This window comes from Ochotona curzoniae, unplaced genomic scaffold (genome assembly GCF_017591425.1).
Source record: "Ochotona curzoniae isolate NIBS_2020 unplaced genomic scaffold, NIBS_Ocur_1.0 contig_908, whole genome shotgun sequence".
Lineage (NCBI taxonomy): Eukaryota > Metazoa > Chordata > Mammalia > Lagomorpha > Ochotonidae > Ochotona > Ochotona curzoniae.
This window is the reverse complement of record NW_024466607.1, coordinates 21,253,909-21,264,076: the sequence shown is the minus strand read 5'-3', so window position 1 is coordinate 21,264,076 and position 10,168 is coordinate 21,253,909.

Here is a 10,168-nt window from a genome sequence, read left to right as displayed (position 1 = left end):
CTTCTCTTTCTGTGTTGCTGTCTCCTCTCTGGAATTCTCAAGTTTAGTTCTCCCAGACTCTTAGCTCATTAACTACCAGGATGCACTTTTCTTTCCTTTCTCTCTGCTACAGCCTGGAAACACTTGGCAGGGCAATAAAGTGGGCGCTGTCTCAAGGCTCAGGGCTCCCTCCATTTGACTCGTTTACATCCAGGCATCATTGTCCTCTGTGGCTTGGTATTCAGGATCTCGAAAAATTACTGCTTTGGGTTATTTTAGATAAGAAGGGAAATCTAGGCCTTCTTATTGGATCTCTGTCAGAAGTAAGAGTTCCAGCAATGGAGTTATAATAAATAACCCTGTCTTCAGTTTAAAAATTCTGTTGAAGTCTGAAAACCATTTAGACACATGAACTCAACATTAGGTTTTTATTTTTATTAACATTACAGTTAGTGTTTAGCATAAAGACAAGATGAGTAAATCAATAAATCTTTTCATCTATTGAAAATACTGGAAATATTTATACATTAATTCTTTTATTTCTGTTTTGTTGCAGAGAAGATATTTTAGTAATTGTGAGATATTTAAAATATTTATGCAGAGGCTGGTGCCATGGAGTAGCTGGCTATGCCTCTGCCTGTGGCACTGGATTTACATATGTGTGTAGATTCAAGTACTAGCTCTTTCACTTCTGATTCAGTTTCCAGCTTATGGCCTGGGAAAGTAGCAGAGAACGACCCAAGTCCTTGGCCCCTGTGCCCATGGGGCACACCCAAAAAAGTTCTTCTTGGTTTCAGATCAGTTCAGCCAGCTCTAGCTGTTACAGCCATTTGGGGAATGAACCAGCAGATTGAAGATCTCTCTCTCTCTCTCTCTCTTTCTATAACTCTGTCTTTCAAATAAAAAATCTTTAAACAAATATATTTGTGCAACCAGGAAGGGTGGAGATTTATGTAAGGGAAAAGGGTTTTGTGAAATAACCTCATTTTATTAACATTGCTATTGCGCAAGTGAGCAGTCTTAGCTGTTTTGAGTTACCCAATTTCATTAACGGTGACACTTTTATAAAGATTTGATGGTAAATACAGATCTTACTGGCGTTAATGGCTTCAAGCTGTGCCCTCATCATAAAAATACTGACAGGTTTCTTCTGGAAACCTGGACTCAGACTGCCATACACACTGCAAAGAAAGCCAGTCCTGCAATTGTATTTCTTATTTTTTTAAAAAGTTTGCTCCAGGAAACTTTAAAATAGGTTGCAATGTCTATAATATGTATGCCATGTTTGTGAAGCAAACAAAGCAAGGAAATTTTTTTACGTTGGGAAAACAAGCAAATGTTGACTTAGGTAGATTTTATGCTCTTCTAAGTCAGTAGTGTTTACCAAAAATTTTAAAAGCAAATAAGACTCTGACTCTTACGAAGGATGAGAGACCCAGATATTTGGATGCTCCCATAAAACCAAACTGAATACATAGTGTGTGTGTGTGTGTGTGTGTGTGTGTGTGTGTGTGTGTGTGTGTAAGGAAAAGGCAGTCAAGGGCGCTAAAGCTAAGGCAAGCTCTTAACTTCCTGGCTGACGTAATTTGCCGAGAGTCAACAAGTGGGGCCAAAGCACCCAGACTGGGAATTCACATATCGCTTCCTTCTGGAAGAGAAAGTGGATAGACAGTATTCTGCAATTGCATATGAATAATAGAGAATGTGAATTTCAAACAGGATTAGTGATTCAAGTTAGAATGAGATCAAAATGGAGTTTACACAGGTTAGAGGGGAAGTTGTGCAACTAACAATTAGTGGACTAGAAGCAAAAACTAAACCAGATGGAGAGAACAAAGTGATTTGGAGGAATTCATTGTGAGGATTCAATGGCACAAACCATGTTCAGCACAGTCCTCGGCACACTGTAAGTGCTGCTCAGCACACTGTGAGCGCTCCAGAAGCACTCAGCGTTGCTCTTAAATACCAGCGCTGGCTGTTGACTATAACCTCTCAGGCACGTTGAAGGTTACCAACGAAGTGACACAATTTCTTTCGCTGCATTGTTATGTGACATAGATGATCAGCAAAACTATTAGACGAGACCAGAAACATAGGCATTCATGTCTGATTAAGGAAAATAAACAGAGATGAGGAAAATGTGATCTCTAAACTTTCTGTCTCTCCTTTTCTCCGTAAATCTGTCTTTGCAATAAAAATAAATCTAGAAGAAAAAAAAAAAAAACACAGGCCCATCCCCAACTATTTAAAAAAAAGTAATCAGTATGTGTAATGGTTACACTTTTTGAATTATTATTTTTAATCTTAATTCAAAAGGCAGTTAGAGATCTTCCATCTGCTGAATCACTCCCCAAGGCGCTACCAAGGCTGGTGCTGGGTAAATCTGAAGCCAGAAACCAGGAATTTCTCCTAGGTTTCCCCCTGGGTCCAGAAGCCCAAGGACTTGGGCTATCTTCTGCTGCTTTCTCAGGCCATAAGCAGGAAGCGCAGTAAGAAGTGGAACATCTGGACACAAACTAGTGCCCATACGGCATTGCTGGTGCTGCAAGAGGAGGCTTAATCAACTGTGTCACAGCTCCAGCGGCTCGTTACTCGTTGTAATGAGAAAATGGGTTCTTATTCCGGTTCTACTGTTTTTATTTGTGTTACTTTGGGTAGGTTACTTAACCTCACTTTTATTAGCCTTATCAGTACAATAAATTTCAGTCTGGCATTAACATCTGGTCTCATGACTACATTAGCTACTGTATTTGCAGTACCATGTGGGGGAGGGATCTGGGGTGGGAGTGAAAACACCATTTTTATTTTCCTGTACTAGAAATCAGTGTGTGGATTAATTTACTCATTATGATTATATCCATAGCCCTTTTTACTTTTCTTCCTGGCTGTAACCTTCTTCTTGGGAAGGAACACGTTGCAATCAGTACAGAATGCCTCTGAGCAGTGGGAATGTGGGCCTGTGGGCATTGTACACTCTCCGGGCTCTGCCAGCATAAGCAGAGCAGAGCCTGGGCTCTGGAAACACCAGGAAGATGTTTAGATAATGGATTCTTCATTGTCACACTGCTGAAGATCTCTTTTTTTTTTTTTTCATCTCTGGAACATAATTGGACTGCTGGTATTAAACCCACTTGAAGGGCTAAGAGTAAAGTTACAACGTGCTAAGCAAAGGCTGAAATGGCCACCTTCCTTTAAGTTTAATCTTCATCTTAATGTTTTAGAGTCTATAAAACATACATCAATTGCAGTTTCGGGCAGCATTTGTCCATTCTTTAAATGACAGACAGTGCCTTATAGAAAAAATTCCTCATGCTCCCCATTTATCCCATGATAGGAGCTTCCTCCAGGTCTCCCACGTGGGTGCAGGATCCCAAGGCTTTGGGCTGTCCTGTACTGCTTTCCCAGGCTCACCAACAGGGAGCCGGAAGGGAAGTGTGGCAGCTGGGATATGAACTGGCACCCATGTGGGATCCCAGAAGTGCAAGGCAAGGATTTAGCTACTGGGCTATTGCACTGGACCCTTATTTTACATTTTTACAGAGTACTCTAAATATTCCAATACATATATGCAGTGATTACTGTATGTATTTCCATTTCATTATAATTCTTTATTGTTTGGAGTCTTTGAGTTCCTCTCTTCTTCAAAAAAGACATGGTACATCATAAACTCTAATCCCCCCTTTGCATTGTGAAATAATAAATCTCATTCCTTCCATGTAACTCTGTTTTGGCATCTGTTATGTAGCTTTCCTTCTTCCCCTCTCCTCCTGCCTCTCTTCCTTCTAATAATCACTATTTTGTATTCAGATCAAGTTGTTTTGTTTCTAGCTTCCACACATGAAAGGTAACATGAAGTATTTGCTTGTATTTGGACTATTTTGTCCAAAATGATGACCTGCATTTGTCAGGATTTCATTCTTTTTATAACTGAATAATATTCAATTATGTGTACATATATTTGCCCCTTTCTCTTCATTCACCCATCAAGTGCCTCCTAGGTTGGTTCCACATCTTGTCTGTTGTGCATAATGTTATAATGAACATGAAGGTACTGGTATTTTTTCATATTTTGATTTCCTTTTCTGTATATACACCCGGAAGTGGGAAAGCTAAATCACGTGGTAGATTTCTCTTGAGGTATGTTCCTTGTGTACCTAGTCTGTTCAGCATTTTCATTAAAAAGAGATACGGAATTTTTATCAAGTTCTGTCTTTATTGAGATGATTATATGGTTTTTAGCTCCAACTCTGTTGAGGTGTTATGCATGTTGAAGTGTGTATGTTGAAGCCTGGATAAATCCCACTAGATCACATTGAATGATCCTTGTGGTGTGCTGTTATATTAGATTTGCAAATATTCTGTTAAGTTTTTTCACATCGGTGTCATCAAGAAGATTGATATGTAGTTTTATGTTCCATCCTTATGTGGTTTTGGTATCAAGGTGACTGCTGGCCTCATAGAATGAGTTAGGAAGGGTCCTTTCTGTTTGAGGGAATGTTTTGAAGAGAATTGGTGATAGTACTTTATGTATAGAGGGAGACATAGAGTTCAACACTGAATCTTCTGGTCCTGGATTTCCCTGTTAGTTGACTTTTTCATAGCTGCTTGCATTTCATTGACTGTCACTGGTTTGCTCAGGATTTCTGTGTCTCTGTGGCCTAATTTTAGAAAATTTTGTGTCCAGAGGTTTATCCATTTTTTCCCTAGGGTTTCCTGTTTGTTAGTGTGTAAGTTTTTCGTAACAATTCCTAATTGTTCTTTATATTTCTATATTAGTGTCTCTGTTTTCATCCTTGATTTTGTTTGAGTCTTTGCTAATTTTTTTTTATTAGTCAAGCTAATGGTTTATCAATTTTGTTGATTTAAAAAAAGCTCTTCATTTACATGATCTGCTAAGTATGTATATTTGTAGACTATATCCTTTATTTCTGCTCTGTTTTTTATTTCTTCTATCAATTTTGGGTCCCGTGCCCGGTGCCATGGCCTATCGGCTAAAGTCCTCGCCTTGAACGCGCCAGGATCCCATGTGGGCACTGGTTCTAATCCCGGCAGCTCTACTTCCCATCCAGCTCCCTGCTTGTGGCCTGGGAAAGCAGTCAAGGATGGCCCAAAGCTTTGGGACCCTGCACCTGTGTGGGAGACCTGGAAGAGGTTCCTGGCTCCCGGCTTTGGATCGGCTTAGTACCAGCCATTGCGCTCACTTGGGGAGTGAATCATCGGACATCGGACAGAAGATCTTCCTCTCTGTTTCTCTTCCTCTCTGTATATCTGACTTTGTAATAAAAATAAATATATCTTTGATTTTTAAATTTTGAATAAACTTTTGATTTTATTTTATTAAATAAATCTTTGATTTATTCATTTTGATTACAAAGTCAGATATGCAAAGAGGAGAAGAGACAGAGAGGAAGATCTTCTGTCCGATGATTCACTCCCCAAGTGAGCCGCAACAGCCAGTCTGAGCCAATCTGAAGCCAGGAGCCAGGAACTTCCTCCAGGTCTCCCACGCGGGTACAAGGTCCTAAGGCTTTGGGCCGTCCTTGACTGCTTTCCCAGGCCACAAGCAGGGAGCTGGATGGGAAGTGGAGCTGCTGGGATAACAACTGGCACCCCTATGGGTTCCCGGTGCGCGTTCAAAGCAAGGACTTTAGCCGATAGGCCATCACGCCGGGCCCTGTTTGTTGATTTTTTTTTTTTTAATATTTTTACTTATTTGAAAGGCAGAGTTACAGAGAAAGAGAGAGAAAGGTTGCTATCGTCCGTTCCCTAGTTTACTCCCTAAATGTCTGCAGTGGCTAGTAGAATGGTTGAAACAGGATCCAGGAATCTCTCATGTGGTTAGTACAGGGATCCAAGTACCTGGGACACCCTCTGCTACTTTACCAGTTGCACCAGCAGGGAGTCAGACAAGGAGCAGCCGGGACTTGAAACAGTGCCCTTACAGGATGTTGGCTTCTTAGGTGGCAGCTCAACCATAACAGCAGCCTGTATTGATACTTTTCTGAAGGGATGTTGCGGTTTCCCGTTGTTATTGTATAGCCTGTCTCTCCCACTGGATGTAATAATGCTTGTTTTATAAAATTGTACTCCAACATTAGGTATTCGGTACATTTACAATCATTTTGTTACTGAATCAGTCACTTGATCATTATATAGTGATCTTGTCTTTTTTTTTTTTTAAAGATTATTCATGTTTCTTGGAAAGGCAGACATACAGAGAGGAAGAGAGACAGAGAGGAAGATCTTCTGCCCATTGATTCACTCCCCAAGTGGCTGCAACAACCAAAACTTAACCGACCCGAAGCCAGGAACCAGGGCCTCTTCTGGATTTCCCACATGGGTGCAGGGTCCAAGGCTTTGGGTTGTCCTCTGCTGCTTTTCCAGGCCACAAGCAGGGAGCTGATGGTAAACGGAGCTGCAGGGATTAGATCTAGAACCCAAATGAGATCCTGGCTCATGCAAGGTGATAACTTTTAGCACCTAGGCTACTGTGCCAGGCCCTACCTTGTTTTTTATGCTATGTCTCTATGCAGACATTTGCACATTTAGAAGATTGTTTCTACTATGTTTAAAAGGTCACTTTCATGATAGATTTTTTTTCTTCTGACTATGTGTCTTTGAGGTTGTTTTGGTAGACTAATTAGGCTATGGTTCCAACTGAGCAGTCTTCCTACAGCAGCTTCTGCAGCAGTTGATGGTAATTGTGAAGGGCGTATGTACCTTTGTTCTCAAGTCTAGAGAGGCACACAGGTCCCAGCCGTGGCACATGCTGTCTTGGCTAGTGCTAGGATGTTGGGGGCGAGTCCACCCTGCTGTAGTAACATTTCCCTGTAGGACATGGCACGTATGCTCTGGGATGCTGGGTTGGGTTTGGGAAGCTGATGTCCTTTCGGTTACTCTGTGGGGTTCCGGGTAGGGAGTTACGCAGGAGCCTCTGCGCTTTACAGCAGTATGATTGCTGACAGTCCTTTCCTTCTCAACGATGGCACCACACTGTCAAAGCCTGTTCTGTGCACACAGAGCTGCTGTGCATGACATCCGTGGAGGTGCCCCTCTCCTTTCCCTTTCTCAGGCAATGAGGACTCCTTTTAGTTGTGGCCTCTGTCTAGGCTTCCAGTGTATCTTCACTAGCTTTAACTGTTTGGGCTTTTAAAGGCTATAGATGGATAAAAAAAAAAATCTTTCCATTTGAAACAACAGAGAGGAGGATCCATATACTTTGTCTTCAGAAATTTAAGTAGTTGATGGAGAAGACCCTTGAGATCAGGTGGCCATTGTTTTAAGGATTCCATGTGAAACACAAGACATACATAAAGTGAGTCAAAGGATATAAGAATGTCTTTTATTGAATAAGCTTCCAAATGTCGTTTTATTTCATTATAAAGCAACTCTTTACATGTGTCTCAGGTGCAAAGAAGGTATTTCTGTTCTTCTTTGGGAGATAAAGATTTAATTACACTCGTTAAATCCTAGGGAAATGTTTGTGTCTCTCGAGTAATTGCATTAAGCTATTAAAAAATTAAGAGACATTTTTCTTTACATCAGAAATTAACAGACATTTATAGTCAATTGCTTAGAGTTTAAAAGCCCGAGGGCAAAAAAAAGAAAAAAACAGTTTAATTTTCCCTTCAAATTTCCTCGGTGTTACATACATTACTAATTACAGTTGTTTCATCTAGAGTATGTGGAAGTAGGGCAGGGGACCCAGAAGAGCAAAATCATCTTTGACCATGAAATGGCTTTTCCGGCCCAATGCAATGGCTGTATGGCTACATCTTCACCTTACGACTGCCATGATCCCAAATGGGCACTGGCTCATGTCCCAGCTGCTTCACTTCCCATCCAGCTCCCCGCTTGTGACATGGGAAAGCAGTTGAGGATGGGGCTATGCCTTGGAACCCTGCACCCATTTGGGAGACCCAGAAGGAGCTCATGGCTTTGGATCAGCTCAGTTTCAACCATTGTGGGCATTTGGGGAGTGAACCAGCGGATGGAAGATTTTGTCTCTCCTTCTTTCTATAAGTATGCCTATCCATTAGCAATAAATTTGTAATAAACAAACAAGCAAGCAAATAATGGTTTTACCCTGTCATCTACTTCAGCTAGAGGTTTTGCTTTTGATACAGCAGGGCCATTGCTGATAAATGACCATCTCTGAAGGATATTTCTATTAACAAGGCTTTTCCAGCAAGCCTTCAGCTATACAAAGTAGCTCACTCTTTGGAACTTTGCAGGTGTTTCTAATTCAACCCTTTTCTGCAAAAATGCACCAGTTGGAATAAACAACTATAAAACTGCTTAGGACAGCAGTAGCAACAAATCAAATCAGAAGATAAATTAAATCTTGAACCTAGGGCCTGGCGTGATAGCGTAATAGTTAAGGCCCTCGTCTTGAACGCACTGGGATCCCATATGGATGCTGGTTCTAATCCTAGAAGCTCCACTTCCCATCCAGCTCCTTGCCTGTGGCCTGGGGAAGCAGTGGAGGACAGCTCAAAGCCTTGGGACCCTGCATCTGCGAGGGAGACCTGGAGGAAGTTCCTGGCTCCTGGCTTCAGCTCAGACTGGCCGTTGTGTCCACTTGGGGAGTGAATCATCGAATGGAAGATCTTCCTGTCTGTCTCTCCTCCTCTCTGTACATCTGCCTTTCCAATATAATAAATAAATCTTTAAAACAAAATCTTGAACCTAGAGAGGTCTATTTAGTCTTAATTTATCATTGTTGTGAATTCACTGCAAATCCAACATTGGAGTCTCTGGAGTATTAGTTAATGAGGGAAAGAAATAACAATTTTAATTTTTAAATTTTTTTTAAAAAAATCAATATTTTCATGTTTTCTTCTGTTACATATAATGCTATAGTGAACACTGGACATCTTATAAGTACAACCAATAAAACTTGAGGGAAATTTTTCTTAATATTATCAAAGTGTACACATTTTACAGTTTGATAGATCAGTTAAATAAGTCATCTCACATGCACAAGATGAATGCATGAATGAAGTCTTCAGGTACTGCTATTTTAACATGTGCACTTTATGTTAAATATACAAAGAAATGGCTTACTATTATAAAGTCTCATTAGTACTTATACAGACAGTGGTATTTCAGAGCAGAAAATCTGGAAGAATATTTCAAACAGTGGGCAGTTCATTCACCAAACTTGAAGATATAATTTTTATAAATTACTTAAGTGATGCATGAATAAATTTATAAAATTGATAGGTATAAAAATGTGTACTCAGATGTTCAATGCAGCTTTATTCACAATAACTTAAAACTTAAGACAAGCCAAATTCTTTTTATTGATGGCTGATAAACAAATAGTAGTATATTCCATACAAGGGACTAATAACTATTAAAAAACTACTTACACGTGCAATATGGATCTCAAAATCAGTATGCTAGAGGAAGGACATAAACAAAAGACTACATATACACACAGATTATATGTGTGTGTGTGTGTGTGTGTGTGTGTGTGTGACTGACTCATGTATATGAAATTTTGGATGGGGGTGCTGGTGCATCGATTCGACTGGCTAAATTCTCCACCTGCAAGTGTGGCATCCCATAAGGGTGCTACTGTGTCCTGGCTGCTCAACTTTCCATCCAGCTCCCTGCCTACAGCCTGGGAAAGGATAAGAGGATGGCTCAAGTCCTTGAGGCATGCACCCACATCAGAGATCCACAGAAGTTCCTGGCTCCTGGCTTCAGATTAGCTCAGCTCTAGCCAATGCAGCCATTTGAGGAGTGAACCAGTGGATGAAGATCTTCCTGTCTCTAACCTCTGTAAAATTTGCCTTTCCAATAAAAATAAATAAAAAAAATTTTTTTGGAAAGGGAAAACTCCAGTGATAGCAGACCAGTGGTTAGCTGGGCATGGACACGAGGTTAGAGGATGAGGTCAAGGGAGAATGCGGAAATTTTTGGGGTAATAAAATAGTTGCGGTGATTATAATGGTGGCTGTGCTACTGCATACACTTGGCAATATCCAACGTATACTTGAATTTTATTGCAGTAAATGACAGCTCAGTAATGAGAACTTTTTAAAGTAAGCATTCGCTGTATTTTGACCATCAGCCCCAAATAAAGTCCCCTCACTCTTATGGGTCCCCTTGTCCCCCTGCACAGATTAATCACATAAACTAACTACCCCCTTCTTTAAGTGCATTGTACTTTAATTCTGCA